At 43.4% G+C, this 17,088-nt stretch overlaps 1 long non-coding RNA gene across 1 annotated transcript in view; it reads left to right on the plus strand.

The window, feature by feature from the left end:
- Positions 1-31: 31 nt before the first annotated feature.
- The window catches only part of LOC124787725, a 49,633-nt gene continuing 32,576 nt past the window's right edge, over positions 32-17,088 (plus strand). Inside the window, exon 1 of the long non-coding RNA XR_007015997.1 lies at positions 32-159. This is a non-coding gene — a long non-coding RNA (uncharacterized LOC124787725). The remainder of the gene's footprint in view (positions 160-17,088) is intronic.

Here is a 17,088-nt window from a genome sequence, read left to right on the forward strand (position 1 = left end):
GAAGCGCTCCGTGGCGGCGGTGGCGGCGGCTGCGGACTCCGGCGGCGCGCGGCCCGCCGTGCGCAAGGACGGCAGCCTCGACGTGGCCTCCTGCGCCTGGGAGCCGGCCGCCGGCGCCGCCTCCCGCAAGGGCAACGACGTCTGTCCCTGGGAGGACGAGTGAGTAGGCACAGTCCACACTCTATCGCACACACTTAGGCCCCATGCACACGAGTGATTTACTATCGCGAGTCCGCAGTGTAATTTTCTTCCCCTCAATTTATTGGCTTTCGGGCCGAGACCATTCAGCCATCTCAACAGTAATGGCAATTATGATGATCGAATGTAAGGACAACACAAGACCCAGTCCCTGAGCGAAGAAAATCTCCGACCCGTCCGGGAATCGAACCCGGGCCCCCTCACTCGGCAATCTGCCGCGTCACAGCGTCATTCTGGGCGTGCTTGCCAACTCCCAATTTTTTATCCCCCTGCCGTACTTTGATGAGTCCCGACTCGTGGAAGGAAATGTGGGAGCAAATGTAAACATCACGAGTCACACTCCTGAGAATGAAAGTCGGACCAAAGTTTTATATACGTTCTATTCACTACGAACAGAATAAAAAAAAACAAAAAAAATACACGTCAGTGGTAGGGTTCCAGCACTTAACTTAGGATCCACTTAGCAACTAATAAATATACGGAACCCTCCGTTGCCAAATTTACCTTTATAGTAATTTTAATTAACGTGGAAGCCATAAAAACGCCAAACATGGAGGCAAAATGTACTCATATAAAGGCTACTTAAAAAAAGGAATAAAATCACTTAAATTTGTTTCCTCAGGAGGAGAATACAACGTCCTAATTCGGACCTCGCTAACACTTACATTTTACTCACATTAAATATAACAAGATAAATAATCATACATATGACGAGAACAAATGAATACCGCTATCAATCTTTACAGATGAGAATGCGACTATATCCACAAAGGTTCGCGCCCTACAAAAGGACATAATTAACTTCAACATATAAGGTGATTACAGTAAGCCCTAATTCCACTCGACAAACGCAGTATCGATATAAGCGAGACAAATGTACTGAAGGAGGATGCCCGGATGTGCCGTAGTAAAAAGGGCCACCATCAACCCCGTCAGCACGCGACCCCCGTGAACACGTCAGTTTCAGCTACCTGCAACATACACAGAGTTTGCAGCTCCTTTTTTTAAAAAAAAAAAAAAAAAAAAAAAAAGACCCATGAAAAGGCACAACGTACACACTTAGGCTGGTATTACACTATCAAATTTCTTTTCTTTGTCAAAGATTTGATCAAAGATGTGATCAAATATTCCGTCAAATATATTTGACAAAGATCTTTGACGTAGCGCTAGAAGGGGTATTACACTGTCATCATATTTGTCGTCAAAGCTCAAGATGGCTGACAACAACAACTTGTTATTAACCGCAGCAGTTGCATGTACCACAATTGCACTGTGTGCACATGCGGAAGAGAAGCGGGCGAAAAAAGGAAACATGCCTGGGTGAAACCGTGGGTTTTACGACGACACGATAAAAGCATTCAACAAAACTTATTACGTGATCTTATAGTGGAGGACGTCAAGTCGTACACCAATTACTTAAGAATGGATGAGCATACATTTCTGTATGTGCTCGATGAAGTGTATCCTCATATCACAAAGCACAATATTCACTTAAGAACTGCTACATATGCAGAAGACAGGCTCACTGTAACACTCCGATTCCTTGCTTCAGGAGAGGGTTAGGTTAGGTTAGGTCAGGTCTCCAATCTTCGTAATCTATTTTTGTATTCAGCGTGCCTCACGTTGTAAAGCGCCTCATCAGCTTCATACATCTCTATTAATTTTGTAGTTGTCGGCACACACCAATTGTATTTACCGGCAATGTTTATAAAAACACTACAGATGACAGAATGCAGCGATGCTAGCGCTCCATGTGGTAACATGTCACATTGCAGAACAGAAGACAAGCGACTTCTTTGATCAAATCTACAGTGAGGCCCTAGATTTGATCAAATATTGGACGACATTTGACAAAGTTCCCTATTATACCATCAAATATCTTTGACAAAGATATTGGACAAAGGTATTTGACAAAGAAATTTGATAGTGTAATACCGTCCTTAGGCCCCATGCACACGAGTGAGTCCGCAGTGTCATTTTTTCCCCCTCAATTTATTGGCTTTCGGGCCGAGACCATTCAGCCATCTCAATAGTAATGTCAATTGTGATGATACAAATTACGAAAAATTTAAATTGGAAAGAACACGTAGGAAGTGTTGTGGGGAAGGCTAACCAAAGGCTGCGTTTTATTGGCAGGACACTTAGAAAATGTAACAGACCTACTAAGGAGACTGCCTACACTACGCTTGTCCGTCCTCTTTTAGAATACTGCTGCGCGGTGTGGGACCCTTACCAGTGGCAATTCTCGTTGTTGAAGTACTCTGACTTTCGTCAACAATGCGTAACACCCTTTCCTCAACATGAGGTCTAACAGATCTGGGCTCGACGTTACCGTGCATGGTGTGCGAAACTCCCAGTTTCTCTAAGGCACTGATATAACCTGCTATATTTATGTTTCTTCATACAGTCGAGCAGTCCCAAGGGCACTGCCATTCGCTTAGCCATATATGAAGTGCATGTCAGCGACCTCTTTATTGGTGTAACCTCTGTCCATGGTGCCCTCAAGTGATTGTGGTTGTTATACCGGTACGGGTACGGCAAAGTGCACGGGGGGGGGGGGGGGGGGGGGGAGGGAGGGGTGTAAATGTCAATAGTTGCGCATGCCATGCCTAACAAACAGACGAACGCAAACCTTGAGATACAACGTAAATACCGCGGTATCCAGGAACGTTTACAGGTGGTTCCCAACTCGAATTAATGCGATTCCTTAACAACGGTTCATTTGCGCACCCACGTTTATTGGAGCTTTTTAGCTACTTTAGGCCTGTATTTTCTATGTGTGAATTATTAACTATCATTTCTGAAACATCCTGTATACCAGGTATACCTCATTCGAACCTCCGTTAGGCACAATTAGTACTTAACTTAAAAAAAGTTGAAATTCTTGCATTACAAAAAACTGTTACAACTTAATAAGGAACATCAACTAGGTACAAACTAAGATTACGATTTTCGAAAACATAGTATCATAAATGGGCGTGTACAATGTAGGAATACTTTTCACCGAGAAAAAGGATTCGGTATGAACTTTTTTCTTGTACTCTGCAACGCGTGATATTTCGTAATATTTACACCAGCTGTAATCGTCAAAACAGTGTTTGTTCCTTTAGACATTCATGCATGTGTGAAGGACATCGTAATGTAAGATACAGGCACTACATAAACACTGACATTCTAATAATCAATGATATTAACAATTACACCGTACATGAAAAGTTCCACAACCTAGAATGTGTCGCTCTTCGCAAATGCCCCATGAATAAGCACCCGTAGCAACGCTGCAGCAACACTGTTCTCGTTGTGGCGAATCGTGAATTAGCTCACAACAGAACTGATAGATTTGCCCTGAAGTGAACAAATTTTTTCGTGCACGTTGTAGTGCTTCACACATATTTTTCGCTCCCAAATACTAAAAACTGCCGTTTTTTGATGTGTCACATTTCTTGCTGGGGTGCAATATGTTGATTACCGAATAAATATAGCGGAGGTAATGTTAAAAAAACGTACTTGAAAAGCGTCTTGAAAAACACGCACCAAAAATATTATTTTAATCCACTTCCTCCAGTCCCCATGAATTTTCAACTGGCGATTAGACCATACTGCAAATATTCATTTGCCAAATGGTTTGTAAACAGTGTTTCTTAACTGAGCCAAATTTTACATAGATATGCAACATGACTTTGCATTTTTCATAGACAACATTCGGAGAACTATATCCAATTATGAAAGTCATTGTCATAAATCTGTGAAGAGGGTGAAATGCGACGGGCCGGCCGAAATGGCAAGGCGGTTCTAGGCGCTACAGTCGGGAACCGCGCGACCGCTACGGTCGCAGGTTCGAATCCTGCCTCGGGCATGGATGTGTGTGATGTCCTTAGGTTAGTTAGGTTTAAGTAGTTCTAAGTTCTAGGGGACTGATGACCTCAGATGTTAAGTCCCATAGTGCTCAGAGCCATTTGAACCATTTTTTGAAATGCGACGGAACTCCAGTGTTCGCAGAAAACTCGTTTGGTTGATTCCTCTCGTACTTCCAACACGCTTCTTAATAACATTTGCATTGTGTGTTACTACTGCTAAAATCTTAGTTTCATTTCTTTCATCATTTGCTCTTATTTTTTCTTGGCGTGTTTTGTTCTCCACATTACAAGTTTCTAAAACTTTTTTTAATAATTTTCTGCAAAGACAGATTGTGAGTGCACGGAAAGATCTGGATACTCCTCAGCACACAACCGCACTGCAGATCTAATACAAGGGCCAGTCAAATGAAAACCGAACACCCGCCAAAACAGGACCATGAAATGGTTCCATTGAAAAGCAATCACCACACGCATTAACTCTTTGATGCACAGATTTTATGTTTAATTAATTTTTTAATAAAACATGCATTTTCTATGTCTGGTGGGGTTGCTAATAAAGGAAAACATGAATTAAAATTTTTTATTGTATTGATTTTGGTTTTAGATGGTGGTATATATAATATACCACCATGCCACTTAGGGCCGTACCTAAAGTTTTTGAGATATCTTGGTTTGTGCTTGTAACTCACCTTTAAATTCTACTCTAAGCAGTAATAATTAGTATAATTAATGTAAAATAATTTTATTTCTGGCAATTGGTCATTTACAATACAAAATCAAATTACAAACCTTACAAATAAAATATGTTTCTTATTCCTTTTTGTGAAAATCTTGAAAGCACCTTTTTGTTTTGCTAAGGCACAAAGGCACTTTGCATTCAGCGCACATCCAGAAAGTGCGCACTTGCTTCTTTTTTGTACTGCATTTCGCACAACGTCTGGCGGTAGTACGCTCTGGCTGGTGGGATGAATTGTCGAGACGCTGGCGTGAGGAAACATATGGCTTGTTTTTCTTTACGTGGACTTGACTCTCATGAAGTCTAGATGGCCTCAATGGTGTTTTCTGGGTTACTAAGCTTTGCAGGATACTCATCCTGAAGACTTTGGCAGTCATTTTTTCTCTATCGCCTAGTTCCTTCCAAATTATATAGCTGTTGACGATACTGACATCAAGCAGGTGAAAGAATATTCGGTGCCACCACTTTTTACTTCTCCGGCTTATTTCATATGATTTTTTCAGTTGGTCGAACTTGTCGACATTGTTCATGTGTGCATTGTAATCCATCACTGCTTGAGGACAAGGTAGCTCTATGCGTGAACCATCTCTTTCACGGCGAGTCACTGTAGTAACTTCAGGACTGTGAAAATTTGAAAGGAGATGAACAGCTCTCTTATCTTTCCACTTCAAGTAGAGGATGCCACAGTTGCTGACCCTCCAGTCAAATTCACCTCTGCTTAATTCTTTGTCTGTTTTTAATTTGGGTAAATGTTTCCTTGTTGGTTGAACTGTCCCACAGGCATATATGTTTCTCTGCTGTAAACCAGCCAACAAGTTATAGCTATTGAAATAGTTGTCGAAATAAAGATAATGGCCTTTATTTACGAGTTCAGAGGACAAACTCAGCACTACATGCTCCCCAAGGCCTGTTTGCACTGTGTCACCTACTTTTCCGGTGTAAATATCAAATTTCAAGTTGTAAGAGGTCTTGTCACACAGCATCCACACTTTGTAACCACGCTTTATGGGTTTATCTCTCATGTATTGTTTCATACTGTTGCGGCCTTTGAATTTGATCATTGACTCATCAATTGCTAGGTGTTTGCTGGGTTGGTAACACTTGGAAAAAGATTCAGATAGTATCTTGATCACTGGTCGCAGCTTGTACAGTTTGTCATAACCTGGGTGTCCTTTTTCTGGATGCAATGTGTTATCATTCAGATGAATGTTCCTCAGTAACCATCCAAACCGATTTACTGCCATCAGAGATGCAATATAACGATCATGAAGTTCTGGGGCACTAGACCAGTAGTCTCTGTATGCTGGCATACGCTTTATACCCATCAAAATGTTGATTCCCAGGAAAGTTCGTATTTCATTGTCAGTTGTTGGAGTGAAAGACTTGCCAGATTGCGTCGCATATAAATTTGTTTGGAAAACGATTAGCTGAACTAGCTCTTTTGGAAATATTTTTTCGAATATATCGATAGGTTCTGGATCATCAATGTCCCTAATAAAAGCACTTGGTCCTGATTCACTGTCGAACTGCATTCCTGAGGTAGCATTGAATTGTTGTCCCCAAGTTGGCGCTGTGTCAGCAGCGCGTTTTGGCGGAGTGGACTCACTTTCTTCCTCGCTCTCTGAAACTTCGCCTTCAGACGACACAATAGCCTCCGCAACAATGCTTGCTTCATAATCAGATTCGTCATCTGTGGTGTCAACAGTGGAATCCTCGTCTGATGGAATTTCACACAATAATCGTTCGATTTCTTCATCTCGTAAGCCTCTTCTTGACATTTTCATTTTCAAACAACAGCCTGAATCCAAGTAAAGAATACGTAAGCAAAACAAAATGGAGAAAGAGCTAAAATAAGTCACAACACAATTAAAAACTAAACTTTGTAGCGGAGGATTTCGAATTTTATACTAGGAAACGAAATGCAATAGAATACTGCTACATGCACGGTGGTACAAATAATATACCACCAAAATAAATTGTATATAAATAACGGAAGATTGTGCATATGAATGTATACATGGGTTCATACCGTAGCTGTGACGTCCAAGATATGGAAAAAACACAGGCGCAACAAGAAATTCGTTATAAACCACTATTCACACGCAAAAACCATGCACAACTCAGCACGCAGCTTTCACAGTTGTAATCTATGCAATTCTTGGCGGGAACTGATTCCTTATAGGCAGTGAGTGCCATCTGTCTGATAAGTAGAGAACTAGGTGAGCATATTAGAGTGGTGGTCGTGCAGTTAAACCACTGTGCAAAGAGCCAAGAAAATTTTCAAAAGGTGGTATACTATGTATACCACCGTGCTCCAAAGAGTTAAGACATTTATCTCAATGGGGTACAAGACGATTAATTTCTGTTTCGTAGAACGTTGCCAGTCGCTCACCGATCCACATCTGCACTCACTGTTGCACTTCCTCGTCCAACTGAAACCGACGTCCACGCGTATCTTTGTCGTGTCGCCAAATATGTGAAAATCAAACGGTGAACTATCCGAGCTACACTGAGAATGATGCAGTGTTTCTCAAATAAGTCGCTGACGTGTAGCCTTCGTCCGATTGGCAATATGGGCACAGGAAAGTAGGGAAGATTTCATCCAACATTCCTTGGCATTTTGACTCTATGGCGCGTCGCAGTTTCTGCGAAGCGTCTTTACAGCACTGCACATTGATTGTGGTTCCACGGTCGAGGAATTCGACGAGCAGAGGGCCTCTGCAGTCGAAGAAGGGAGGGCCTCTGCAGTCGAAGAAGGACGTCATCATGGCGAGTGAGATGTGGGATATTTTCAATGTTGGCTTCGCCGTTTGAACTCGGGCTCAAAATGATGGCACCACGTAAGGTTACGCTCTTCTTCGACTGCATGGGCCCTCAACTCGTCGAATTCCTCGAGTGTGGAATCAAAATCAATGCGCAGCGCTATGAAGACACTTTGCATAAACTGCGATGCGTCATAAAGTCAAAACACCCAGTAATACTGTCGGACGGAATCATCCCGTTTCACGATAAAGCCGGCCCCCACACTGCCAACCAGACGGAAGTTACGCTTCAGTGGGAAACAGTGCAACATCCTTCGTATGGCCCGGATCTTTCACCGTGTGATTTTAAAATCTTTGGCGACATGAAGAAAGACATGCTTTGATGTCGGTTTCACTGGGATGAGGAAGCGTAAGAGCGGGTGCGATTGTGCGTTCTACGAAACAGGAATTGAATATCTCGTCTCTCAGTGACATAAATGCCTTTACACGCGTTCTGACTACTTTTGAATGGAACAGTTCCAAGGTCCTGCTGTGGTATATGTTTGGTTTTCATTTGACTACTCCTCATGGTTTAGCGACATTTGCCGTAAACAATATTTACATTTTCGACTATCATATCTATAGTGAATGTCTCAATAGCTTTAGAAGCTAGTTATCTTATTGCTACAACAGCACAACACAGACTGATTTGCTTCAAGAGCACATTTAAAGACAAGAACCACACCTGAGTTACTAGTCTGCTTACATTTGGTATAATAGGGCAGACTTTCGTGGAACGTCTTATCCTGTCGGAGTGACGGTGGTTTGCGGCGCTGTTATCTTGATGATACAGAGTCCGCCATAAAAATGTTATACACACTTTAAGGAACGAAAAGTATTACTTATTTGTTTATTTTACATTTGATAATTGATCACACATGTTGCACAACTGTCAGTTTAGCACATGGTTACTTTAAGTGTTCAAAATGTTCACCGTTGGCGGCTATACACACACAGAACGACGAGCGGTCGCCGCAACTACATCAGTCACATGTCGCTGTAATCTCCTAGCGAAGTTCCTCCAGCGTGCGTGGCTTACGTCGATATACGTTATCTTTCACAGTTCCCCACAAGTAAAAGTCCATAGGTGTTAGATCTGGCGACCATGGAAGGAACTCAATGGGCCCTTTTCGTCCAGTTCAACGCTCCGGAAAATTGTCTTCCAAGGAAGCTCATATGGCTAGGTGGTAGTGTGGTGGCGCCCTGTCATTTTGATAGAAGGCCTCTTCATCAGCTCCATAAAGTGCACGTATACCTGGCAAAATTGATGTGCATAACATTTCCAGGTACATTCTCCAGTGACAGTAGCGTCAAAGAAAAGGGTCCTACTAAGCCCCTATATGATAGTCCTTACCACACATGTACCCCTGGTAGATTGACCACTTTATCCACAAAAACAGCAGACTTTCCGGTGGCCAGTACACACTGTTATGCCGGTTCATGGTTCCTTTAAATTTAAATTGTGCCTTGTCACTCGACACTATTTTCGTCACAAATTGTTCGTCATCAGGTACTATTTGCTGATACCTTTCGCAAAATTGCATTCGGCAATCAGTATCGTCGTCATTAATCGCGTGCAACTTAAAGAATTCTTCGTACACTTGTACTGCTAACCCCCACTTCACGTGAACATTGCAAAGCAAACTTCTGTGGAGAATTAACAAACGTTTCCAACACGAGAGCCGACGAAGCAGGACTTGTAGCTGTACGCTGTCTTCCTGATCTTCCTTAGTGAATATTCCAAATCGTTCCATGCAATTCAGACTTGTCAACGATACGTTCAATTGTTAGGTGGGCTGGCGATTCTGTTTCAAACTCCCACCTCCACTGACGTTGCACTTCACCATCATTATCAAACTTGAAAAACCACTTCACAACACATTTCCGTTGCTCGAATGTCAAGCGTGTTCTAGCCATCATTTTTCTCAATATTGTGATGAAAGTACTAACATCTGTTGAGCCAAAGACCATACTACAACACACTCGTAACTCAAATCGAACGACATTATCCATATCTCGATAGAGCCCAACAAAGAGTGTATATATTTTTCTGGCGGATTCTGTATTTGATCAAGCGCCAAACACGTCGTGTCGTTGACACTTCCTTAGAACCTACTTCCAAACGTCACCGAAAAAAGTATATGGCTCCATTAAAAAAAAAAGAAAGAAATAAAGTAGTTGTAATTCGACGACCATGAACGACAAAAATTACTTGCAACAGTCATGAAAGTCGCCATATTGCCCATTTTAGCTTGGCGAAAACCGCACCTCGACATATTTATTCAGTCTGGATATATTTGGGATGGGCTGTCTTAGCTGCCTCACCCCCGTATATATGTGAAATATATGATGTACGCATACACAGGTGAAGTCACGGGCAGAAACCTGGTCTCGTCTGAAACACACTGTTGTCTATATGCGTCAAAAACACTTGTAAAACAGAAACAGGTGGATAAACAAAAATTTAAAGTCAAGTACTGTGAGATGGGAGAAGGGGTAAATGTCTGAGTCTATTACCTAAATGACGGTCGTTTTGGAAATCGCCGTCTTGGATACAACTCGTAATTTTCAGGCGGCAAGTGGTCATGTGGCCTATCACACAGATAGAGAATCACTCAAGAAAAATAATAGTTTCTTTCATTTCAGTGTGTCTTCATTCATTTTCGAGCTAGGTCGGACTTTTTTTCAGAACAAAGCGAATTCTGGTGATGACACGTAAAGACTACATATGTGCTCGACGTGTTGTCCATCACATTGTATGGCTCTTGTTGTCATCTGCTTCACCTATTCCTCATGGACTCTAAGCGAAACACGAACTGGAATGCGAGCACAAGCATCGGCAATCCGTTCCCTATAGTGTGTAAGCCTTCTGATCTTCACCACATGCGCAGTTGCCCACACATGCCCCATGGATAGGAATCTACGAGATTTAAACCTGGGGTAAGTGGCTACCACTCCAGTAGATCACCATGATCATTTATGTGTGGCCAAAATACTCAGTAATGATGTCCGGCTGACCCTAGTTTCCTGCAAAAAGTACTTCACTCTGGTTCTTTACTGAACGATGCTAGAACAGTGATTAATTTTTTTTTTCTTTCATCTGTGGCCGTTCTTGAGCGTCCAGCTTTAGATTTGTCTGTCGATAGAGCCAACTTCAAGAAATTTTTAGAGAAGTTTCGCGACTGTACACTGGATAACTGTGTCAATTTGCTTGAAATTCTCTGAGACAACATGGGTGCTCGCTTTATCGATAGCATATTTCAGAACGATCTCAGTACATTCGGATTGTGTTAACGCCACCAGCCTACTACATCCACATCTATACTCAGCAAAACACTGTGAATAGCACGGCAAAGGGTACACCCCATTCTACCAGTTGTTAGAATTTTTTCCATACCTACCACGTATAGAGCGTGGAAAGAATGACCATTTATATGCCTCCATGCGCTCTGTAATTAACCTAATCTTGTTCTTATGATCCCTACGCGAGCGGTATGTAGGTGGTTATAGTATATTCCTAGAGTCATAATTTACAGCTAGTTCTGGAAACTTTGTAATTAGGCTCTCTCAGAACAGGTTGTGTCTGTCTTCAAAAGTCTGGAAGTTAGGTTTCTTCAGCATCTCTGAGAAACCCTCCCTAGGATCAAACAACTTTATAACGATTTCAGCTGTTTCTCAATGCTAAAGACGCTAACACGCACTCCACTCCTCTTTTCAGAGGTACCAAGATTATACTGGATGAAATTCAAGTCGCCTGTAAGGGAGAAAATGGGAATGAATCAAGCTATTTGATTAATGAAAAGCACCATTATTTCTCTCGTGTAATTATCTATCTCTTTGTTCTGTTACAACACCCTCCTTCCATCTGAAAATCACGAGCTGTATCTTAGATGGCGATTTCTAAAATGGCCACCATGTTTTTCAGCAAACGTTGAAGAATGCCCCACCCTTCCCCCCTCTAGCAGCCGCTGCAGAGAAGTGACGTCAAACCGAGATGACACTCGATGCGACAGACACCATGCTGGTATCCTCGAGTTTCGCTTTTTTTGTACAGGGCTATTACAAATGATTGAAGCGATTTCATAAATTCACTGTAGCTCCATTCATTGACATATGGTCACGACACACTACAGACACGTAGAAAAACTCATAAAGTTTTGTTCGGCTGAAGCCGCACTTCAGGTTTCTGCCGCCAGAGCGCTCGAGAGCGCAGTGAGACAAAATGGCGACAGGAGCCGAGAAAGCGTATGTCGTGCTTGAAATGCACTCACACCAGTCAGTCATAACAGTGCAACGATACTTCAGGACGAAGTTCAACAAAGATCCACCAACTGCTAACTCCATTCGGCGATGGTATGCGTAGTTTAAAGCTTCTGGATGCCTCTGTAAGGGGAAATCAACGGGTCGGCCTGCAGTGAGCGTAGAAACGGTTGAACGCGTGCGGGCAAGTTTCACGCGTAGCCCGCGGAAGTCGACGAATAAAGCAAGCAGGGAGCTAAAGGTACCACAGCCGACGGTTTGGAAAATCTTACGGAAAAGGCTAAAGCAGAAGCCTTACCGTTTACAATTGCTACAAGCCCTGACACCCGATGACAAAGTCAAACGCTTTGAATTTTCGGCGCGATTGCAACAGCTCATGGAAGAGGATGCGTTCAGTGCGACACTTGTTTTCAGTGATGAAGCAACATTTTTTCTTAATGGTGAAGTGAACAGACACAATGTGCGAATCTGGGCGGTAGAGAATCCTGACGCATTCGTGCAGCAAATTCGCAATTCACCAAAAGTTAATGTGTTTTGTGCAATCTCACGGTTTAAAGTTTACGGCCCCTTTTTCCTCTGCGAAAAAAAGGTTGCAGGACACGTGTATCTGGACATGCTGGAAAATTGGCTCATGCCACAACTGGAGACCGACAGCGCCGACTTCATCTTTCAACAGGATGGTGCTCCACCGCACTTCCATCATGATGTTTGGCATTTCTTAAACAGGAGATTGGAAAACCGATGGATCGGTCGTGGTGGAGATCATGATCAGCAATTCATGTCAGGGCCTACACGCTCTCCCGACTTAAACCCCATGCGATTTCTTTCTGTGGGGTTATGTGAAAGATTCAGTGTTTAAACCTCCTCTACCAAGAAACGTGCCAGAACTGCTAGCTCGCATCAACGATGCTTTCGAACTCATTGATGGGGACATGCTGCGCCGAGTGTGGGAGGAACTTGATTATCGGCTTGATGTCTGCCGAATCACTAAAGGGGCACATATCGAACATTTGTGAATGACTAAAAAAATTTTTTGAGTTTTTGTATGTGTGTGCAAAGCATTGTGAAAATATCTCAAATAATAAAGTTATTGTAGAGCTGTGAAATCGCTTCAATCATTTGTAATAACCCTGTATTACTACTTGCAGTAATTATACCGTTTCAAGGGAATGCCGCAAGAATATTTGTCACAGACATATCACCCTTTGTACGAGCTCTAGTAATTAAAAGTCAAATAATGATGCATGGGCGGTGAAGCCTTCAGGACATCCCAAGATGAATAATAATTATATCGGTTGCATGTATTCACTGTGGGCATGTGGTTAGCCATATCAAGTTACGAAACGGAAGAAAAAAAAAGGATGTTTTTTTCATCTTCGCATTTAGTAACAATCGCTTACAATCACATTTGCATTCGCACTTGTGCGGAGCTAACATGCCATACTTTGAGTTTTCCGTATTTACACTTGCCTATTACAATAATATGCAGTTTTAGTGATACATTGTATTTGAGATCTCTCCAACACACGTAATATTTTTTTTAGTACTGGTATGGTTTGTTCTTCAGAAATATTCATTTCAGCCAGGAGATCATTGAGATTACCTGGTTCCACTGCTTGCATTGCATTTACTGTCCACACCAAGAGCACAAACGGATAAGATTCATATAAGATACATAAGACGCGAACTTTGCTAAAAAAGAACACGAATGAACAGTCTGACTTCTCAAGAACTTATTCTATACATGAAATTTCTCCTGCTCTTAAAACTCTAAAACTCGGAAAGGCACCGGGAAGTGACGGATTCAACCACGAATTGCTTCTGCATAGTGGGAAGTACGCAAAAAGGTGGCTTGCGGATTTCTTCCCTGACACTGGTTCAGTCCCACAAAAAATGAAGCAATCAAAACTCATAGCAGTACTCAAGCCCGGCCAAGACAACAGACCAGCCTAAGAACTATCGCCCAATGGCACTACTAAGCACTATAAGTTCCTTGATAAAATGGTATACAATCGGATTACTCCATTAATCTTTCAGTGCCGTCCTACTGAGCAAGTTGGATTCCAACCAGGATGGAGCTACGCTGATCAAGTGTTAACTTTGACAACATTTATTGAGTCAGAACACCAAATGAAACAGAAACATCAGTTTATTTCGTTGACCAAAGTGCAAGAAAATCACACTGTTTGGAGGCAGGGACTACTTTATAAATTATTGCAACTTGTTCCATGCAAATTGACAACAAAACTAATGGACAATATGTTAGTAGTGGGACAACAAGGACACTACCCTATTCTCCACTGTTGCCAGATGTATCCAAGATGGAGGCGATGACGTCATCCATGATGGTGGCGTGTAGACCTAGCAACAGCGCATGATGTCATCCAAGATGGTGGCCATGACGTCAGCTGATGACGCAAATACTGTTATCCAAGATGGCAGCTTTTGTTGGAAAGTTTTAAATTTGGCGCAAAGATAGGTCATTTGGACAACCTCCAATAACCTAGCCCCCTCCCCCAGAAAATGGCGGGAAGTTCAAATTCCATCAGGACAGTGCAACACACAACGGCTACCTCTACTAAACTAAGAAAATGGCGGGAAGACAGGTCACTTGGGCTACTTCCACTAACATAAGTCATCCGACCGCCACCTCCTCCTAGGGATTGTTGGGAGAAGGACTCAGCCTGTGCTGAACATAAGTCTTTATTTAAACAATTTGAGGCTGTACCTCCATTCAGTGTGTGATTGCAACTGAACTAGTACACTGTACTGCCACCACAGGGTGCTGTCATCCATTGAGTGACGTAATTCAAGATGGCGGTTGGGGTGGGGGAAAATGGCGGGAAAACGACTCAGCCTGTGCTGGATAAGATGGACTTAAGTCGTTATTTTGCAGGCAGTCCATATTTAAATAATTTGAGGCAGTACTGCCACCTGGTCTGTCCACCACAGGGTCTGGAGTCCAATTAACCCAGTACACAATACCGCCACTGGAGGGTGCTGTCGTCCCTTCCATGACGTAATCCAAAATGGCGGTTTGGAGAGGGAAAATGGCGCGAAAATTACTCAGCCTGTGCTGGACTGCTGCAGGGAGGAAGGAGTGTACTTTGTTTATTTTTGAATCAATTTGCTTAGGGACGAAAATGGGTTCAAATGGGTCTGAGCACTATGGGACTTAACATCTGAAGTCATCAGTCTCCTTGAACTTAGAACTACTTAAACGTAACTAACCTAAGGACATCACACACATCCATGCCCAAGGCAGGATTCGAACCTGCGACCGTAGCAGTCGCGCGGTTCCCGACTGAAGCGCCTAGAACCGCTCGTCCACCGCGGCCGGCGCTTAGGGACGGATTTCACGTAGTTTATTTATTACACTGACAAAAAAATACATGCTCTGATGATTGGGGTCACGCCACACTGCCTAGAGACCTGCTAACTACTCGTAAATTACTGAAATAACACATGTTCAATGCTCTGCAGACACGCAAACAACTCCTAAATTACCGAAATAATGCACTAGGCAGCACACAGACAGACAGACTACTCGCAAATAATGCAGTACACTGCGAAACGTCCCCTTAGAAAAATTTTATAAACAACAGTGCTGAATTACTCTGCTGATAAACCTCTTACATTGTTTGATTTTCAAACAGCTGTGCAAAACTGAACGTAGTCAGACATTTCTCTCTTTACTTATTCTGATCAACACTAAGCTGACAAACAATTTTCAAACAGCTGAGCAAAACTGAACGTAGTCAGACATTTCTCTCTTTACTTATTCTGATCAACACTAAACTGACTTTCAAAAATCCCTACAAAAGAATGACCCTGACTAACAATAACCTATACCTTTCATGAATCACTTACCTCACAAAAAACTTCGTTACTCGAATTACCGCAATACAGCGAGCGCCACTACTGCCAGCTAAATAAAAGAGTCTAAGTACTGAAGGCACTAACTACTGATAGGCATAATCAGCAAATGAAAGATTTTGATAGAGAACAAACAATGCATTTACCTTAATAGTATTCAAAAGTCATTATATATATGATGTTGTTGTTGTTGTGGTCTTCAGTCCTGAGACTGGTTTGATGCAGCTCTCCATAAAGCTACTCTATCCTGTGCAAGCTTCTTCATCTCCCAGTACCTACGCCACAAACTTCTCTTCTCCCCAATCCTATTCAACACCTCCTCATTAGTTATGTGATCTACCCATCTAATCTTCAGCATTCTTCTGTAGCACCACATTTCGAAAGATTCTATTCTCTTCTTGTCCAAACTACACTCCTGGAAATGGAAAAAAGAACACATTGACACCGGTGTGTCAGACCCACCATACTTGCTCCGGACACTGCGAGAGGGCTGTACAAGCAATGATCACACGCACGGTACAGCGGACACACCAGGAACCGCGGTGTTGGCCGTCGAATGGCGCTAGCTGTGCAGCATTTGTGCACCGCCGCCGTCAGTGTCAGCCAGTTTGCCGTGGCATACGGAGCTCCATCGCAGTCTTTAACACTGGTAGCATGCCGCGACAGCATGGACGTGAACCGTATGTGCAGTTGACGGACTTTGAGCGAGGGCGTATAGTGGGCATGCGGGAGGCCGGGTGGACGTACCGCCGAATTGCTCAACACGTGGGGCGTGAGGTCTCCACAGTACATCGATGTTGTCGCCAGTGGTCGGCGGAAGGTGCACGTGCCCGTCGACCTGGGACCGGACCGCAGCGACGCACGGATGCACGCCAAGACCGTAGGATCCTACGCAGTGCCGTAGGGGACCGCACCGCCACTTCCCAGCAAATTAGGGACACTGTTGCTCCTGGGGTATCGGCGAGGACCATTCGCAACCGTCTCCATGAAGCTGGGCTACGGTCCCGCACACCGTTAGGCCGTCTTCCGCTCACGCCCCAACATCGTGCAGCCCGCCTCCAGTGGTGTCGTGACAGGCATGAATGGAGGGACGAATGGAGACGTGTCGTCTTCAGCGATGAGAGTCACTTCTGCCTTGGTGCCAATGATGGCCGTATGCGTGTTTGGCGCCGTGCAGGTGAGCGCCACAATCAGGACTGCATACGACCGAGGCACACAGGGCCAACACCCGGCATCGTGGTGTGGGGGGCGATCTCCTACACTGGCCGTACACCACTGGTGATCGTCGAGGGGACACTGAATAGTGCACGGTACATCCAAACCGTCATCGAACCCATCGTTCTACCATTCCTAGACCGGC

The sequence above is a fragment of the Schistocerca piceifrons genome, chromosome 1 (assembly GCF_021461385.2).
Source record: "Schistocerca piceifrons isolate TAMUIC-IGC-003096 chromosome 1, iqSchPice1.1, whole genome shotgun sequence".
Lineage (NCBI taxonomy): Eukaryota > Metazoa > Arthropoda > Insecta > Orthoptera > Acrididae > Schistocerca > Schistocerca piceifrons.